Source organism: Mus musculus, chromosome 6 (assembly GCF_000001635.26).
Source record: "Mus musculus strain C57BL/6J chromosome 6, GRCm38.p6 C57BL/6J".
Classification (NCBI taxonomy): Eukaryota; Metazoa; Chordata; class Mammalia; order Rodentia; family Muridae; genus Mus; species Mus musculus.
This window is the reverse complement of record NC_000072.6, coordinates 117,733,607-117,752,539: the sequence shown is the minus strand read 5'-3', so window position 1 is coordinate 117,752,539 and position 18,933 is coordinate 117,733,607. Positions and strand designations below refer to the sequence as shown.

General features: G+C 45.1%; 1 long non-coding RNA gene across 1 annotated transcript in view; it reads left to right on the top strand.

Moving 5' to 3' along the window:
* Positions 1–770: 770 nt before the first annotated feature.
* Positions 771–18,933, top strand: part of 1700030F04Rik (RIKEN cDNA 1700030F04 gene) — a 72,563-nt gene continuing 54,400 nt past the window's right edge. Inside the window, exons 1-2 of the long non-coding RNA NR_045731.1 lie at positions 771–864; positions 1,446–1,530. This is a non-coding gene — a long non-coding RNA (RIKEN cDNA 1700030F04 gene). The remainder of the gene's footprint in view (positions 865–1,445; positions 1,531–18,933) is intronic.

The window sequence follows — 18,933 nt, the reverse complement described above, 5'->3', positions numbered from 1 at the left end:
GGGATTAAAGGTATGTGCTGCCATCTCCTGGCTGCTTATTTTTAAAATTATATGTCTATGTGTATATTTGAATGTGGGTTTGTGCACTTAAGTACCCAAGAAGGCCAAAAAAGAGCACTGAATCTCTTGTAGCTGTTACAGATGGTTGTGAGCTATGCCATGTGGTTGCTGTGGTTAAAACTCAGGTCCCCTGCAAGAGCAGCGAGTGACCTTAGCCACTGAGACACTTCTCTAGTATACAAGATAAGTCATTTTCTTTAACAAATGTGATGGATTGGGTAGTTTAAAATAAGAGAAAAATCAATTAAATGTATTATGTATGTATTTATGTATGTATGGTTACAGTTGGAGTCAGAAACAAGGGGCAGATGATGGCACCCTGCTGGGTGAGGGGCAGCAATAAACCATGATGGCAATAGAGGTTCTGAGATGGTGAGGACAGACACTTGAGCTGAGGAAGCAGTGCTATCCACTGTGTTCCTCCTCTCAAGGATGCAGGTAATGTGGGAAGATGGAGGGCTGACAGGAGATGCTTGTAGGTGATTCCCAGGGAGGTGTCTGAGAAACACTTTCAGCTACTTTCCCAAAGCTAAGTGTTTCCAAAGATGCTTGAAACAGTTGTGTAGAGAACAGGATGGACCAAACTGGGAGATGACTGAGCACCAGATGTCCCTTATGATTCTCAGAGTGCCATGAGGTGAGCCCTCTGTGACTTCACAGGGTAAATCCCTGCCTTAGTAATAGCAGAGTGCTTAGCCTGAGGATAGCTCAGAGCCCAGCAAGGAGGGCTGGGATTCACACTGAGCACGTGTGTCTGCCTCGGCTTGGGCTGTTTTCTGGGATGGACTACCTGAAATTCATCATGTGAGTAGCTCACTCAGTGCGAGGCACTTCTTCACTGGGGTCTTAAGCAGGGGAGGTGGAAATTGGGAGAGGGACTTAAAGTGTTTCTGATTGAAGACAGCTCTAAGACTGTCTTCAAGAGAGCTAAGGAGAGCTAGAAACAGATCAGAAGTCTCACAGTAGTGGGAATGGCCACTCAAGACTATAGGAAGAAGATCCCCTCACTCACCATGAGGAGAGGCCTTGGAAAGAAGCCACACATATATATATCTGGACCAGGACTAGAGCCCCCAGCCTAGGCCAGGAAGGAGGGAACAGTGCTTTTGCCATGCCCACATTTGACCATCACACATAGCTTGTCCAGGGAAGGAGGCAGAGCATCCCTGACACTGGTGTCTGATCTTCCCTGGTGACTTCAGTCCCTGGCAGTAGCAATCTTTGCATGTGTACACAAAGAGCTGCCACAATATGAGTCAAACATCAATGCCAGTATCACAGGAAACGCCATGACAGCACCTTCCCCTCTCATTCTATACTCAAATACATGTTTTCACTTTGTAGGTGTGCTGTATATGTTCTTATGTATGTGCTCATGTCTGCAGGTCCACATCCATATGTGTGAAAGTGCATGAGGAGGACATGGAATGATGCCACATATCTTGCTACAAATATGTATAAACAGTTGCTGTAAGTATCAGCAAGGGGTGTGTGTGTGTATGTGTGTGTGTGTGTGTGTGTGTGTGTGTGTGTGTGTGTGTGCACATGTGCATGCTAAAGAACCTGCCAAACACTCAAGGAGACAACACCTACAGCTCACCAGTTGTAGTTACACAAGTCAGGGTACTTTATGTTAAGAGAGAAAGCACAGTCGTTCCTCATGTTACATCTAGGCACATGGGAAGAAGCTGGAGAGAGGTGTGGTCAGCCTCTGTTACCTCATATAGCCTGTTGCCATGGTTAAAGGCTGTGGTGTTGGTGTGATGGAGCTCAGGGGTGGGATGGGATCTGGAAGGAACTGCAGGTTTGTTGGGCTGTATGTTGGGAGAAATATATACAGATCCCTGGGATGAAGTCCTGACTAAACCTCATTGTGCTGTACTGGGAGATAGGAGTGAGGAAGTGTATGAAGCCTAATGTGGTCCTTGAAGTGGCCTTTAGCAGGGCCTGTGCTAAAGCAGTAGAAACTGTTGCAGTAAGTATCAGCAGGGTGTGTGTGTGTGTGTGTGTGTGTGTGTGTGTGTGTGTGTGTGTGTTTGTGTGTGCATATGCACATGCACATGCTAAAGAACTTGCCAAACAAGTACTCAGGGAGACAACACCTACAACTCACCAGAGAATAAGCATAGGGAATGGTCACACCCAGCTTGTACAACATGAAAAGACTCCAGGCTCCAGACTAGTTCAGGATGAAGCTCTGCTGTTGTGCCCTAAGCCATGGACAACTATCAGCTATGGCAGCCCATTGTGTCCAGGGCAGGTAGGAGATGGTGCAGAGTCCTACTGTCTGGGCTTCTGAAGGGACTTTGCTTCTTCACAGTAATAATCTTGTCTTGTATGTCCAGGGGTTGTCTCTAGCATGACCGAAAGCAGGTACTCAACAGGTGTGGGAACTAAAAGGGAGGCTAGGGAAGAAGGGGGAGGGAGGATAGCCCATGTCGGCCAGAGTTCCACCTATGCTCTGGGCAGGCAGACATGGGAGGGCTGTCAGATGCTTTCCACTCGGCCCCGGGTGGGCATCTAAGCCACTGACCCCACTCAATGGGGGGTGGAAAAGGGGCAGCCCCCAACTGGGGGCCCTGGAATGACACCCTGTAGCCCTGGGGTTATGGGAGTGAGGGCTGAGGGAGAGAGGCTCCCACACAGGTGAGGTTGCAGCGGGCCTTGATGAGCAGAGACAGTCTATGGTTTAAGAGCTTTATTATAGAAAGGCAGGGAGAAAGGATAGAAGGTAAAAGAGAGAGACCGACCGGCCATGGCCAAGAGGAGACAAAGGGGAAAGGGAGATAGAGAAGAAAGTCTAGAGAGTAACAGGGAGAGAGACGAAGAAAGAGGAAAGGAGAGAGGAGAGTAAGGGGATTAAGAGCAAGAAGAGTGAGAGTGAGGAGGGACCAAACAGCCCCTCTTATGGTATGCTGTTATCTTTACTGTTGCTAGGTAACTGGGGAGGAGTCTAGCCGGAAGGTCAGAAGCTTGGGGCATTGCCTATATGACTACTAACCATGCTTCTCCTGTGGGGGCTGAGGGGCGGTAACTTTGACAGGAGCCAGAGTTCCAGGAGACATGAGAGAACTCCTTCCGTCCCATGTAGGTGAATTATCACCACTGGGTTCCGGAGTTCAGACCTCAGCTTGACTGGAGACCAGACTGTCTGTGTATAGCCCATTGTCCCACAAACAGGACATATTATTCCAGCACTCTACCTAACCCTGCACACTATACATAATTATATTTGAATTGTATGTTAGTGTGCATGGTCTGGGAGTGTATATACGGGAGTACATGTGCCTTAAGGTATAAAGGCATGCAGGAAAGAGCAGGAGCAAGGACCTGAATGGCAGTGACAGGGGCTCCGTGAAGTTCTTGAGGTGTTCCTTATTTAACACAACAGGAGTTCTGTTAAGCCAGAGCAGCAGTAAATACAAGGGTGCCTGCCGAATGGCATGCTATACATAGACTCAGGGAGAAGACACCATACACGTGCCAGGAATGGAGGCCTCTGGAAGAAACTGTCAAGTCAGTGCCTGCTTTTAAGACTCAAAACTCACACAAGTGATCAAATACTTACATTGCCCCCTATGCCATTATTTCAGGGAACATATGCTACACAGGTTCATAAGGAAGTGCTTTCCCAGGACCTTCTCTGTGTTTTCTTTTAAACATGAACCTTCCTAGAAATCTTTCTGTTCTTTTCTTTTTTTATTAGGTATTTTCTTCATTTAAGTTTCCAATGCTATCCCAAAAGTCCCCTCATACCCTCCCCCCCCGGCGTTCCCCTGTACTGAGGCATATAAAGTTTGCAAGACCGATGGGCCTCTCTTTCCAATGATGGCTGAGTAGGCCATCTTCTGATACATATGCAGCTAGAGACACGAGCTCTGGGGGGGGGAGGGTACTGGTTTGCTCATATTGTTGTTCCACCTATAGGGTTGCAGACCCCTTTAGCTCCTTGGGTACTTTCTCTAGCTCCTTCATTGGGGGCCCTGCGATCCATCCAATAGCTGACTGTGAGCATCCACTTCTGTGTTTGCTAGGCCCCAGCATAGCCTCCCTCACAAGAGACAGCTATATCTGGGTCCTTTCAGCAAAATCTTGCTAGTGTAAGCAATGGTGTCAGCATTTGGAGGCTGATTATGGGATGGATCCCCAGGTATGGCAGTCTCTAGATGGTCCATCCTTTCATCTTAGCTCCAAACTTTTTCTCTGTAACTTCTTCCATGGGTGTTTTGTTCCCAATTCTAAGAAGGGGCAAAGTGTCCATATTTTGGTATTCGTTCTTCTTGAGTTTCATGTGTTTTGCAGATTGTATCTTGTATCTTGGGTATTCTAAGTTTCTGGGCTAATATCCACTTATCAGTGAGTACATATCATGTGAGTTCTTTTGTGATTGGGTTACCTCACTCAGGATGATGCCCTCTAGGTCCATCCATTTGCCTAGGAATTTCATAAATTCATTCTTTTTAATAGCTGAGTAGTATTCCATTGTGTAAATGTACCACATTTTCTGTATCCATTCCTCTGTTGAGGGGCATCTGGGTTCTTTTCAGCTTCTGGCTATTATAAGGCTGCTATGAACATAGTGGTGCATGTGTCCTTCTTACCAGTTGGAACATCTTCTGGATATATGCCCAGGAGAGGTATTGCTGGATCCTCTGGTAGTACTATGTCCAATTTTCTGAGGAACTGTCAGACTGATTTCCAGAGTGGTTGTACAAGCTTGCAATCCCACCAACAATGGAGGAGTGTTCCTCTTTCTCCACATCCTCGCCAGCATCTGTTGTCAACTGAGTTTTTGATCTTAGCCATTCTGACTGGTGTGAGGTGGAATCTCAGGGTTGCTTTGATTTGCATTTCCCTGATGATTAAGGATGCTGAACATTTTTTCAGGTGCTTCTCAGTCATTCGGTATTCCTCAGGTGAGAATTCTTTGTTTAGCTCTGAGCCCCATTTTTAATGGGGTTATTTGATTTTCTGGGGTCCAGCTTCTTGAGCTCTTCGTATATATATTGGATATTAGTCCCCTATCTGATTTAGGATAGGTAAAGATCCTTTCCCAATCTGTTGGTGGCCTTTTTGTCTTATTGACGGTGTCTTTTGACTTGCAGAAGCTTTGCAATTTTATGAGGTCCCATTTGTCGATTCTCAATCTTATAGCACAAGCCATTGCTGTTTTATTCAGGAATTTTTCCCCTTTACTCATATCTTCGAGGCTTTTCCCCAGTTTTCTCCTCTATAAGTTTTAGTGTCTCTGGTTTTATGCGGAGCTCCTTGATCCACTTAGATTTGACCTTAGTACAAGGAGATAGGAATGGATCAATTCACATTCTTCTACATGTTAACTGCCAGTTGTGCCAGCACTATTTGTTGAAAATGCTGTCTTTTTTCCACTGGATGGTTTTAGCTACTTTGTCAAAGATCAAGTGACCATAGGTGTGTGGGTTCATTTCTGGGTCTTCAATTCTATTCCATTGGTCTACTTGTTTGTCGCTATACCAGTATCATGCAGTTTTTATCACAATTGCTCTGTAGTACAGCTTTAGGTCGGGCATGGTGATTCCCCCAGAGGTTCTTTTATCCTTGAGAAGAGTTTTTGCTATCCTAGGTTTTTTGTTATTCCAGATGAATTTGCAGATTGCCCTTTCTAATTCGTTGAAGAATTGAGTTGGAATTTTGATGGGGATTGCATTGAATATGTAGATTGCTTTTGGCAAGATAGCCATTTTTACTATATTGATCCTGCCAATCCATGAGCATGGGAGATCTTTCCATCTTCTGAGTTCTTCTTTAATTTCCTTCTTCAGAGACTTGAAATTCTTATTATACAGATCTTTCACTTCCTTAGTTAGAATCACGCCAAGGTATTTTATATTATTTGTGACTATTGTGAAGGGTGTTGTTTCCCTAATTTCTTTCTCAGCCTGTTTATCCTTTGTGTACAGAAAGGCCATTGACTTGTTTGAGTTAATTTTATATCCAGCTACTTCACTGAAGCTGTTTATCAGGTTTAGGAGTTCTCTGGTGGAATTTTTAGGGTCACTTATATATACTATCATATCATCTGCAAAAAGTGGTATTTTGACTTCTTCCTTTCCAATTTGTATCCCCTTGATCTCCTTTTGTTGTCGAATTGCTGTGGCTAGGACTTTAAGTACTATGTTGAATAGGTATGGAGAAAGTGGGCAGCCTTGTCTAGTCCCTGATTTTAGGGATTGCTTCCCGCTTCTCACCATTTACTTTGATATTGGCTACTGGTTTGCTGTAGGTTGCTTTTATCATGTTTAGGTATGGGCCTTGAATTCCTGATCTTTCCAAGACTTTTATCATGAATGGGTGTTGGATTTTGTCAAATGCTTTCTCCACATCTAACGAGATGATCATGTGGTTTTTTTTCTTTGAGTTTATTTATATAGTGGATTACGTTGATGGATTTCTGTATAATAAACCATCCCTGCATCCCTGGAATGAAACCTACTTGGTCAGGATGGATGATTGTTTTGATGTGTTCTTGGATTCGGTTAGCGAGAATTTTATTGAGTATTTTTGTATCTATATTCATAAGGGAAATTGGTCTGAAGTTCTCTATCTTTGTTGGGTCTTTCTGTGGTTTAGGTATCAGAGTAGTTGTGGCTTTATAGAATGAATTGGGTAGAGTACCTTCTGCCTCTATTTTGTGGAATAGTTTGTGAAGAACTGGAATTAGATCTTCTTTGAAGGTCTGTTAGAACTCTGCACTAAACCCATCTGTTCCTGGGCTTTTGTTGGTTGGGAGACTATTAATGACTGCTTCTATTTCTTTAGGGGATATAGGACTGTTTAGATCATTAACCTTATCCTGATTTAACTTTGGTACCTGGTATCTGTCTAGAAATCTGTCCATTTCATCCAGGTTTTCCAGTTTTGTTGTGTATAGCCTTTTGTAGAAGGATCTGGTGGTGTTTTGGATTTCTTCAGGATCTGTTGTTATGTCTCCCTTTTCATTTCTGATTTTGTTAATTAGGATGCTGTCCCTGTGCCCTCTAGTGAGTCTGTCTAAGGGTTTATCTATCTTGTTGATTTTCTCAAAGAACCAGCTCTTTGTTTGGTTGATTCTTTGAATAGTTCTTCTTGTTTCTACTTGGTTGATTTTGCTCCTGAGTTTATTTCCTGCTGTCTACTCCTCTTGGGTGAATTTGCGTCCTTTTATTCTAGAGCTTATAGGTGTGTTGTCAAGCTGCTAGTGTGTGCTCTCTCTAGTTTCTTTTTGGAGGCACTCAGAGCTATGAGTTTTCCTCTTAGAAATGCTTTCATTGTGTCCCATAAGTTTGGGTATGTTGTGGCTTCATTTTCATTAAACTCTAAAAAGTCTTTAATTTCTTTCTTTATTCCTTCTTTGACCAAGGTGTCATTGAGAAGAGTGTTGTTCAGTTTCCACGTGAATGTTGGCTTTCCATTATTTATGTTGTTATTGAAGATCAGCCTTAGTCCATGGTGATCTGATAGGATGCATGGGACGATTTCAATATTTTTGTATCTGTTGAGGCCTGTTTTGTGACCAATTATATGGTCAATTTTGGAGAAGGTCCAGTGAGGTGCTGAGAAGGAGGTAAATCCTTTTGTTTTAGGATAAAATGTTCTGTAGATATCTGTTAAGTCCATTTGTTTCATAACTTCTGTTAGGTTCACTGTGTCCCTGTTTAGTTTCTGTTTCCACGATCTGTCCATTTATGAAAGTGATGTGTTGAAGTCTCCCACTATTATTGTGTGAGGTGCAATGTGTGCTTTGAGCTTTACTAAAGTTTCTTTAATGAATGTGGCTGCCCTTGCATTTGGAGCATAGATATTCAGAATTGAGAGTTCCTCTTGGAAGATTTTACCTTTGATGAGTATGAAGTGTCCCTCCTTGTCTTATTTGATAACTTTGGGTTGGAAGTCGATTTTATTCGATATTAGAATGGCTACTCTAGATTGTTTCTTCAGACCATTTGCTTGGAAAATTGTTTTCCAGCCTTTCACTCTGAGGTAGTGTCTGTCTTTTTCCCTGAGATGGGTTTCCTGTAAGCATCAGAATGTTGGGTTCTGTTTGTGTAGCCAGTCTGTTAGTCTATGTCTTTTTATTGGGGAATTGAGTCCATTGATATTAAGAGATATTAAGGAAACGTAATTGTTGCTTTTTAAAATTTTTGTTGTTAGAGTTGGCATTCTGTTCTTGTGGCTGTCTTCTTTTAGGTTTGTTGAGGGTTACTTTCTTGCTTTTTCTAGGGCGTGATTTCCATCCTTGTATTTGTTTTTTCTGTTATTATCCTTTGAAGGGCTGGATTCGTGGAAAGATAATGTGTGAATTTGGTTTTGTCGTGGAATACTTTGGTTTCTCCATCTATGGTAATTGAGAGTTTGGCTGGGTATAGTAGCCTGGGCTGGCATTTGTGTTCTCTTAGTGTCTGTATAACATCTGTCCAGGCTCTTCTGGCTTTCATAGTCTCTGGTGAAAAGTCTGGTGTAATTCTGATAGGCCTGCCTTTATATGTTACTTGACTCTTTTCCCTTACTGCTTTTAATATTCTATCTTTATTTAGTGCATTTGTTCTGGTTATTATATATCGGGAGGAATTTCTTTTCTGGTCCAGTCTATTTGGAGTTCTGTAGGCTTCTTGTATGTTCATGGGCATCTCTTTCTTTAGGTTTGGGAAGTTTTCTTCTATAATTTTGTTGAAGATATTTGCTGGCCCTTTAAGTTGAAAATCTTCATTCTCATCTACTCCTATTATCCATAGGTTTGGTCTTCTCATTGTGTCCTGGATTTCCTGGATGTTTTGAGTTAGGATCTTTTTGCATTTTGCATTTTCTTTGATTGTTGTGCCGATGTTCTCTATGGAATGCATCTTCTGCAGCTGAGATTCTCTCTTCCATCTCTTGTATTCTCTTGCTGATGCTGGCATCTATGGTTCCAGATTTCTTTCCTAGGGTTTCTATCTCCAGCGTTGCCTCACTTTGGGTTTTCTTTATTGTGTCTACTTCCCTTTTTAGGTCTAGTATTGTTTTGTTCATTTCCATCACCTGTTTTTCTTTAAGGACTTCTACCTGTTTGCTTGTGTTTTCCTGTTTTTCTTTAAGGACTTGTAGCGCTTTAGCAGTGTCCTCCTGTATTTCTTTAAGTGAGTTATTAAAGTTCTTCTTGATGTCCTCTACCATCATCATGAGATATGCTTTTAAATCTGGGTCTCGTTTTTTGGGTGTGTTGGGGTGCCGAGGACTGGGCAAGGTGGGAGTGCTGCGTTCTCATGATGGTGAGTGGTCTTGGTTTCTGTTAGTAAGATTCTTATGTTTGCCTTTCACCATCTGGTAATCTCTGGAGTTAGTTGTTATAGTTGTCTCTGGTTAGAGATCGTTCCTCTCATGATTCTGTTAGCCTCTATCAGCAGACCTGGGAGACTAGCTCTATCCTCTGAGTTTCAGAGGTCAGAGCACTCTCTGCAGGAAGGTTCTCCTCTTACAATGAAGGTGCACAGATATTTGGCGTTCGGACCTCCCTCCTGGCAGATTAAGGCTCCAAACAAGACCTGTCACAGAAGCTGTTAGCTTCTGTAGTCCACACTCTCACCTGCACAGACTAGTCTCAGAGGTATCCGGGAACCAAGATGGCTCCCCAAGTTCTCTGGCAAAGCCCTCCCAGGCAGGGCGGACACCTCTCCTCTAGCAGGGAAGGTGCCCTGATGACTGGAGCCTGAAACGGGTTCTGTCTCAGAAGCTGTCCTCTAGGGACCTTGGGGGTGTCCACTGACTCTGTGCCCAGGTGACCCAGTGCTGGCACCGACCAGAAGGGAAATCTTTATTTTCAACTCACAGGCCCTTTCCTGCATGGCCACAGACATTGATATCACATCCCTTCTTCATCTACTTAACATATTTATATTTTTGGCTGTTAATGTATTTGTGAATGAATATCTCCTCCCCCTCTCTCTCTGTGTATGTGTAGAGGATCATATCAGTTGTTTCTTTAGTGACATTCTCAGAAGTCATCAACTATCATGATGAGGCCAGGGAGGGAAACTTCCTGAAATGCTGATTTCTGGGAAATCTACTACAAGCTGTGTTTAATGGTGGTGAAGAGACAGGTTGGAGGCCAAAATTTCAATCAATTTGATACCAGTCCAAAAGGCACATGTGTGCCTGGACACCCTTTGAGCTTTCCTAAACAGAGTGAGGCTTGGCCTCTGAGACCTCACAGAAGGGAGGTCTCACTGTCATGGTTATGGGTGTACCCTAGTTCTGAGGGCAGCAGAGTTCATGATAGGAGAAGGTTGCAGAGATTCTTTCTAGGTAAGTCAGTGCAGGAAAATCTTTGGGTAAAGACCTGATCTCACATCAGGACATGTACTTGACAGAGGGCTTTTTGTGAAAGGGGTGAGTAAGGCACAGTTCAATATCTGAGGGCTTTTGATGGACAGGACAGACATGGTAATAGCAAGGACTAGAGGGATATCCTCACAGAGCATGACCATGTACATACAACACATAGAAAGAAGACCCATCCCATATAGAAAATTGTGAAGATCTGCACAGCCTTCAGTGCCTTAGCAAGAAATTTGGAGGACTAACCTCTATTGTTTCCCCTAACTTCCTGTGATATTCCATCATGGGACCTCTGGAAGGAGGGTTATGCATCATGGGGCCTTGGTGAGACTCTCCTGTGGCTCTCACAACTTAGAAGCAACAATCTTTCCACGTGAGTTCATGGGTACACTCTACCACAGGCATGGGCAGCTATGCAACAGGAATCTTTTTTATTAATCTTTCTAATTGTATAGTGTATTATTTGTTTTACCTGGACTGTAAGCTATGAGTGTAAACTCTGAGCATGTTTCCTAGTGGATAGGACAATGATGTTCTGAGTGTATTTGAGATGCCAGAGAAGAACACTAAATACATCAATATCTGTCTCCTTTTCCCCCAAAATATTGACCAAGATCAAGGCTAAAAACAAGATTTGGACAAATTTGAACTCAAAAGAATCCACTACTTCAAACATAAAAAGAATCATATACCATGATAGTGAGGATTTCTGGACCTAGATAATTAGGACTGAAAAGAAAGAGGCCTGGCCAAAGAAGAATAAAAGAGTGTGGGCAATGGGAAAATCTGACCTGGAAGTAGGTCAGGTCCAAAACAAATAGAGATATGGGCCTAGGCCTATTCCTGCCCCAGAAGAGGCCCAGGCCAAAAGCAAAAACTGATGTGGCCCTGTACCTGTCCCTGAACCTTGAAGAGGCCTGGACCAAAAGCAAGAAGTGATGTCGACCTGGGCAAATCCCTGACCTTTGAAGAGACCTGGCATAAAGAAAGAAGTAATATGGGCTTGGGCCTATACATAACTTTGAGAGGCCCGGGCCAAAAGCAAGAATTGATGAGGGACTGGATCTATCCCTGACCCGTGAAGAGGCCCAGGCCAAAATCAAGGAGTGTTGTGTGATCCCATACAATTGAAGAGGGCTGGGCAGAAAATAAAATGATGTGGGCTTGGACCTCACCCTAACCCTTGAAGAGGCTGGGGCTAAAAGCAAAATGTGATGTGGGCCTGGGCCTATCCCTGACCTTTGAAGAGGCCCTGGCCTAAAGAATGAAGTGATGTGGGCCTGGGCCTATGCCTGACCCTTGAAGAGGCCTGGGCAAAAAGGAAGAAGTGATGTGGGCCAGGTCCTATCCCTGATGCTTGAAGAGGCCTGGGCCAAAAGAAAGAGGTGATGTGGGCCTGGGACTATACCTAAATTTGAGAGGCCTGGGCCAAAAGCAAGAACCGATGAGGGCCTGGACCTTTCCCTGAGGCTTGAAGAGGCCTGGGTCAAAAGCAAAATGTGATGTGGGCCTGTACCTATCTTGACATTTGAAGAGGCCCGGGCCGAAAAATAAAAAGTGATGAGGGCCTGGGCCTATCCCTGACCCTTGAAGAGGCCCAGGCCTAAAGAAAGAAGAGATGGGGGCCTGGGCCTATCCTTGAAGTTTGAAGAGGCCTGGGTCCAAAACAAGAAGTGAAGAGGGCCTGGGCCTATGTCTGACCCTTGAAGAGCCTTGGGACAAAAGAAGTGATGGGGGAATTGGCCTATCCCAGACACTTGAAGAGGTCTGGTCCTAAAGAAAGAAGTGATATGTGCCCGGGCCTATTCCTGAACATTGAAGATCCCGGGCCAAAAGCAAGGAGTGATGTGGGCCTGGGCCTATCCCTGAAATTTAAAGTGGCCTGGGCCTAATGCAATACAGGAAGGGGCCTGGGCCTATGCCTGACACTTGAAGAGGCCTAGGCCTAAAGAAAAAAGTGACCTATGAAGAGGCCCGGGCAAAAAGCAAGAAGTGATGTGGGCCTGGGCCTCTACCTACCTTTGAGAGGCCTGGGCCAAAAGCAAGAATTGATGAGGTTCCTGGCCTTTCCCTGACCTGTGATGAGGCCCAGGCTAAAAGTAAGGAATGATGTCATCCTCAGCCTATCCTAGACCATTGAAGAGGCCCATGCCCCAAAACAAAGTTATGTGGGCCTGGGCCTACCTGATCCTTGAAGAGGCCTGGGCCTAAAGATAGAAGTGATGTGGGTCTGGGCCTATCCATGACATTTAAAGAGTCCTGGGCCCAACACAAGAAGTGATGAGGGCCTGGGCCTATCCCTGATCTGTGAAGAGGCCCAGGTTAAAAGTAAGGATTGATGTGGGCATGGGCCTATCCCAGACCATTGAAGAGGCCCAGACTGTAAAACAAAAAGTGATGGGGGCCTGGGCCTAACCCTGACCCTTGAAGAGGCCTGGACCTAAAGCAAGAAGTGATGGGGGGCTGGGTCTATCCATGAAGTTTGAAGTGGCCTGGGCCTAAAGAAAAAAGTGATGTGGGCATTGTCTTCTCCCTGACCCTTGTGATTCCCGGGCCTAAAGAAAGAAGTTATATGTTCTCGGGCCTATTCCTGAACATTAAAGAGGCCCAGGCCAAAATGAATAAGAGATGAGATCTGGGCCTATCCCTGACCCTTGAAGAGGCCCGGGCCAAAAGGAAGAAGTGATATGGGCCTGGGCTTATCCCAGACAATTGAAGAGGCCCGGGCTGAAAAACAAAAAGTGAAGTGGGCCTGGGCCTACCTGTGACCCTTGAAGAGGCTGGAGCTAAAAGGAAGAAGTTAAAGTGCCTGATCCTATCCCTGAAGTCTGAAGAGGCCCGGGCCTAAAGAAAGAAGTGATATGTGCCTAGGCCTGACATTTAGAGAGGCCTGAGCCCAACACAAGAAGTGAAGAGTGCCTGGGCCTATGCCTGACCCTTGAAGAGACGCGGGAAAATAGCAAAAAGTGATGTGGGCCTGGGCCTCTACCTAACTTTGAGAGGCCTGGGCCAAAAGAAAGAAGTGATGTGGGCCGGGGCCTATCCCTGACATATGAAGAGGCTGGGCCACAAGAAAGAAGTTAAAGTGCCTGGTCCCTTCCCTGAAGTTTAAATGGCCTGGACCTAAAGAAAAAAGTGGACAGAGCCGCTGAGGCAGCACCCTTGGCGGGCCGCAGACAGCCGGCCACCGTCGGGACCAGAGGACAGGTGTCCGCCTGGCTTGGGAGGTGGCCTCAGCCTCAGGAGCAGCGGTCGCCATCTTGGTTCCGGGACTCACCAGAACTTAGGAAATTAGTCTGAACAGGTGAAAGGGTGCGCCAGAGAACCGGACAGCTTCTGGGACAGGCGGAAGCACAGAGCCGCTGAGGCAGCACCCCTGGCGGGCCGCAGACAGCCGGCCACCGTCTGGACCAGAGGACAGGTGTCCGCCTGGCTTGGGAGGTGGCCTCAGCCTCAGGAGCAGCGGTCGCCATCTTGGTTCCTGGACTCCCTGGAACTTAGGAATTTAGTCTGCACAGGTGAGAGTCTGCACCACAGAAGCTGATAGCTTCTGGGAACTGCCATAGCAACACAGCTTCTGAGAAAGGCCCTGATTTGGGCCTTCTTCTTCGGCACACCTTCCCTGTAAGAGAGCTTGCCAGCAGAGAGTGCTCTGAGCACTGAAACTCAGAAGAGAGAATCTGTCTCCCAGGTCTGCTGATAGACGGTAACAGAATCACCAGAAGAACAATCTCTAAACAGAGTCAACTATAACTACTAACTCCAGAGATTACCAGATGGCGAAAGGTAAATGTAGGAATCTTACTAACAGGAACCAACACCACTCACCATCATCAGAACCCAGCACTCCCACTTCGTCCAGTCCAGGACACCCCAACACACCCGAAAACCTAGACCTAGATTTAAAAGCATATCTCATGATGATGGTAGAGGACATCAAGAAGGACTTTAATAAATCACTTAAAGAAATACAGGAGAACACTGCTAAAGAGTTACAAGTCCTTAAAGAAAAACAGGAAAACACAATCAAACAGGTAGAAGTCCTTACAGAAAAAGAGGAAAAAACATACAAACAGGTGATAGAAATGAACAAAACCATACTAGACCTAAAAAGGGAAGTAGACACAATAAAGAAAACTCAAAGTGAGGCAACACTGGAGATAGAAACCCTAGGAAAGAAATCTGGAACCATAGATTTGAGCATCAGCAACAGAATACAAGAGATGGAAGAGAGAATCTCAGGTGCAGAAGATTCCATAGAGAACATCGGCACAACAATCAAAGAAAATGGAAAATGCAAAAAGATCCTAACTCAAAATATCCAGGAAATCCAGGACACAATGAGAAGACCAAACCTACAGATAATAGGAGTAGATGAGAATGAAGATTTTCAACTCAAAGGACCAGCAAACATCTTCAACAAAATTATTGAAGAAAACTTCCCAAATCTAAAGAAAGAGATGCTATGAAAGAGACTATGAAAGACAGAAGAGCCTGGACAGGTGTTATACAGACACTAAGAGAACACAAATTCCAGCCCAGGCTACTATACCCAGCCAAACTCTCAATTACCATAGATGGAGAAACCAAAGTATTCCACGACAAAACCAAATTCACACATTATCTCTCCACGAATCCAGCCCTTCAAAGGATAATAACAGAAAAAAACCAGTACAAGAACGGGAACAACGCCCTAGAAAAAACAGGAAGGTAATCCCTCAACAAACCTAAAAGAAGACAGCCACAAGAACAGAATGCCAACTTTAACAACAAAAATAACAGGAAGCAACAATTACTTTTCCTTAATATCTCTTAACATCAATGGTCTCAACTCCCCAATAAAAAGACATAGACTAACAAACTGGCTACACAAACAAGACCCAACATTTTGCTGCTTACAGGAAACACATCTCAGAGAAAAAGATAGACACTACCTTAGAATGAAAGGCTGGAAAACAATTTTCCAAGCAAATGGTATGAAGAAACAAGCTGGAGTAGCCATCCTAATATCTGATAAGATTGACTTCCAACCCAAAGTTATCAAAAAAGACAAGGAGGGGCACTTCGTTCTCATCAAAGGTAAAATCCTCCAAGAGGAACTCTCAATTCTGAATATCTATGCTCCAAATACAAGGGCAGCCACATTCATTAAAGAAACTTTAGTAAAGCTCAAAGCACACATTGCACCTCACACAATAATAGTGGGAGACTTCAACACACGACTTTCACCAATGGACAGATCATGGAAACAGAAACTAAACAGGGACACACTGAAACTAACAGAAGTGATGAAACAAATGGATCTGACAGATATCTACAGAACATTTTATCCTAAAACAAAAGGATATACCTTCTTCTCAGCACCTCATGGTACCTTCTCCAAAATTGACCACATAATAGGTCACAAAACAGGCCTCAACAGATTCAAAAATATTGAAATTGTCCCATGCATCCTATCAGATCACCATGCACTAAGGCTGATCTTCAATAACAAAAAAAAAATAATAATAAAATAATAGAAATCCAACACACACGTGGAAACTGAACAACACTCTTCTCAATGATACCTTGGTCAAGGAAGGAATAAAGAAAGAAATTAAAGACTTTTTAGAGTTTAATGAAAATCAAGCCACAACGTACCCAAACCTTTGGGACACAATGAAAGCATTTCTAAGAGGGAAACTCATAGCTCTGAGTGCCTCCAAGAAGAAACTAGAGAGAGCACATACTAGCAGCTTGACAACACATCTAAAAGCTCTAGAAAAAAAGGAAGCAAATTCACCCAAGAGGAGTAGACGGCAGGAAATAATCAAACTCATGGTTGAAATCAACCAAGTGGAAACAAGAAGAACTATTCAAAGAATTAACCAAACGAGGAGTTGGTTCTTTGAGAAAATCAACAAGATAGATAAACCCTTAGACAGACTCACTAGAGGGCCCTATCCCCTCCTCCCCCCCCCCCCCCCCAGGCCCAGGCACAAAGAAAGAGGCCCGGGCCAAAAGAACGAAGTTAAAGTGCCTGGTTCTATACCTTGCCTTTGAAGAGGTTAGGCCCAAAAATAAAAAAGGCAAGGGTCTGTGTCAAAAGCTAGAAGTGATGGGGGCCTGGGCCTATCCCTGAAGTTTGAAGCAGCAAGTGCCTAAACAAAGAAGTGATGTGAGCATTGGGTTATCCAGACACTTAAAGAGGCCTAGGCCAAAAGAAAGTCATGAAGGCCTGGGTTTATCCCTGACCCTTGACGAGGCCCGGCCCAAAGCAAGTAGTGATTGGGGCCTGGGCCCAACACAAGTAGTGAAGTGGGCCTGGGCCTATGCCTGACCTGTGAAGTGCCTTGGGACAAAAGTAAGAAATGAAGGGTCATTGGCCTATCCCGGACACTTGAATAGGTCCAGTGCCAAAGAAAGAGTGATATGTGCCTGGGCAATTTCCTGAACAGTGAAGATCCCGGGCCAAAAGCAAGGAGAGTTGTGGGCCTGGGCCTATCCCTGATCCTTGAAGAGGCCCTGGCCAAAAGCAAGAAGTGATGTGGGCCTGGACCTCTACCTAAATTTGAGAGGCCCTGGCCAAAAACAAGAATTGATGAGGTCCTGGGCCTATCCCTGACCCGTGAGGAGGCACAGGCTAAAAGCAAGGAGTGATGTTGGTCTGGGCCTATCCCAGACCATTGAAGAGGTCTGGGCCGAAAAACAAAATTGATATGGGCCTGGGCCTATCCCTGACATATGAAGAGGCCCGGGCCAAAAGAAAGAAGTTATAGTGCCTGGGTCTAGACTAACCTTTGAAGAGGCCAGAACCAAAAGTGAAAAAGGTGAGGGCCTGGGCCAAAAGCAAGAAGTGATGTGGGCATTGGCCTATCCTGACCCTTAAAGAGGTCGGAGCCAAAAGAAAGATGTGATGAAGGCCTGGGCCTATCCCTGAACTTGAAGAAGCCTAGGCCTAAAGCAAGAAGTGATGGGGGCATGGGCCTATCCCTGAAGTTTGAAGAGGCCTGGGGTCCAACACAAGAAGTGAAGTTAGCCTGGGCCTATGCCTGACCCATGAAGTGCCTTGGGACAAAAGGAAGAAGTAAAGGGGACATTGGCCTATCCCTGACCCTTGAATAGGCCCAGGCCTAAAGAAAGAAGAGATGAGGGCCTGGGCCTATCCCTGAAGTGTGAAGAAGCCTGTGTCTAAAGAAAAAAGTGATATGTGCCAGGGTCTATGCCTGACCCTTGAAGAGGCCCGGGCTTAAAGAAAGAAGTGATATGTGCCAGGGACTACTGAATGTTGAAGCGGTCCTGGCTAACAGCAGGAAGTGATTTGGGCCTTGGCCCATCTGGGACCTTTGAAGAGGTCTCACCCTAGAGACAGAAGTGATGAGAGGCTAGGCCTATCCATTCTTTTGAAGAGACCAGGGCCTAAAGAATGAACAGATGTGGGTCTGGGCCTAACCCTGACTGTTGAAGAGGCCCTGGCCAAAAGGAAGAAGTGATGTGGGACTGGGCCTATCCCTGACATTTAAAGAGGCCTGGGTGTAACACAAGAAGTGAAGAGGGCCTTGGCCTTTGCCTGACCCTAGAAGAGCCTTGGGACAAAAGGAAGAAGTGATGTTGGCCTGGGCATATCCATGAACTCTGAAGATGCCCGGGCCTAAAGAAAGAAGTGATGTGTACCCGGGTCTATTCCTGAACATTGAAGAGGCCCAGACCAAAAGCAAAAAAGATGAGAGCCAGGGCCAAAAGCAAGAAGTGATGTGGGCCTGGGCCTAAACCTGACTGTTGTAGGGGCCCTGGCCAAAAGCAAGAAGTGATGGGGGCCTGGGCCTATCCCTGAAGTTTGATGAGGACCAGTCCTAAAGAAAGAAGTGATGCGGGCCTGGGCCGATCCATGACATTTAAAGGGGCCTTGGCCCAACACAAGAAATGAAGAGGGCCTGGGCCTATGCACGACCCATGAAGAGCCTTGGGACAAAAGGAAGAACTGATGTGGGCATTGGCCTATCCTGACCCTTGAAGAGGCCCAGGCCTAAATCAAGAAGTGATAGGGGCATGTTCCTATCTCTGAAGTGTGAAGAAGCCCAGGTCTAAAGAAAAAAGTGATATGCGCCAGGGTCTATGCCTGACCCTTGAAGAGGCCTGGGCTTAAAGAAGTGATATGTGCCAGGGAGTACTCCAGAATATTGAAGAGACCGTAACCTAGAGAAAGAAGTGATGAGGGCCTAGGCCTATCCATTCTTTGAAGAGACCAGGGCCTAAGGAATGAACAGAAGTGGGTCTGGTCCTATACCTGACCTTTGAAGAGCCCTGGGCCAAAAGCAAGCATTGATGAGGACCTGGCTCTATCCCTGAAATTTGAGAAGTCTGGGCTTAAAGAAGTGATGTGGGCCTGGGCCCATCCCTGAAATTTAAAGAGGCGTGGGCACAATGTAAGATATATAGAGGTTCTGGGCCTATGCCTGACCTTTGAAGAGGCCCAGACAAAATGCAAAAAAATGAGGGCCTGGGCCAAAAGAAGTGATGTGGGACTGGGTCTATCTCTGAAATTTGAGAAGGCCAGGCTTAAAG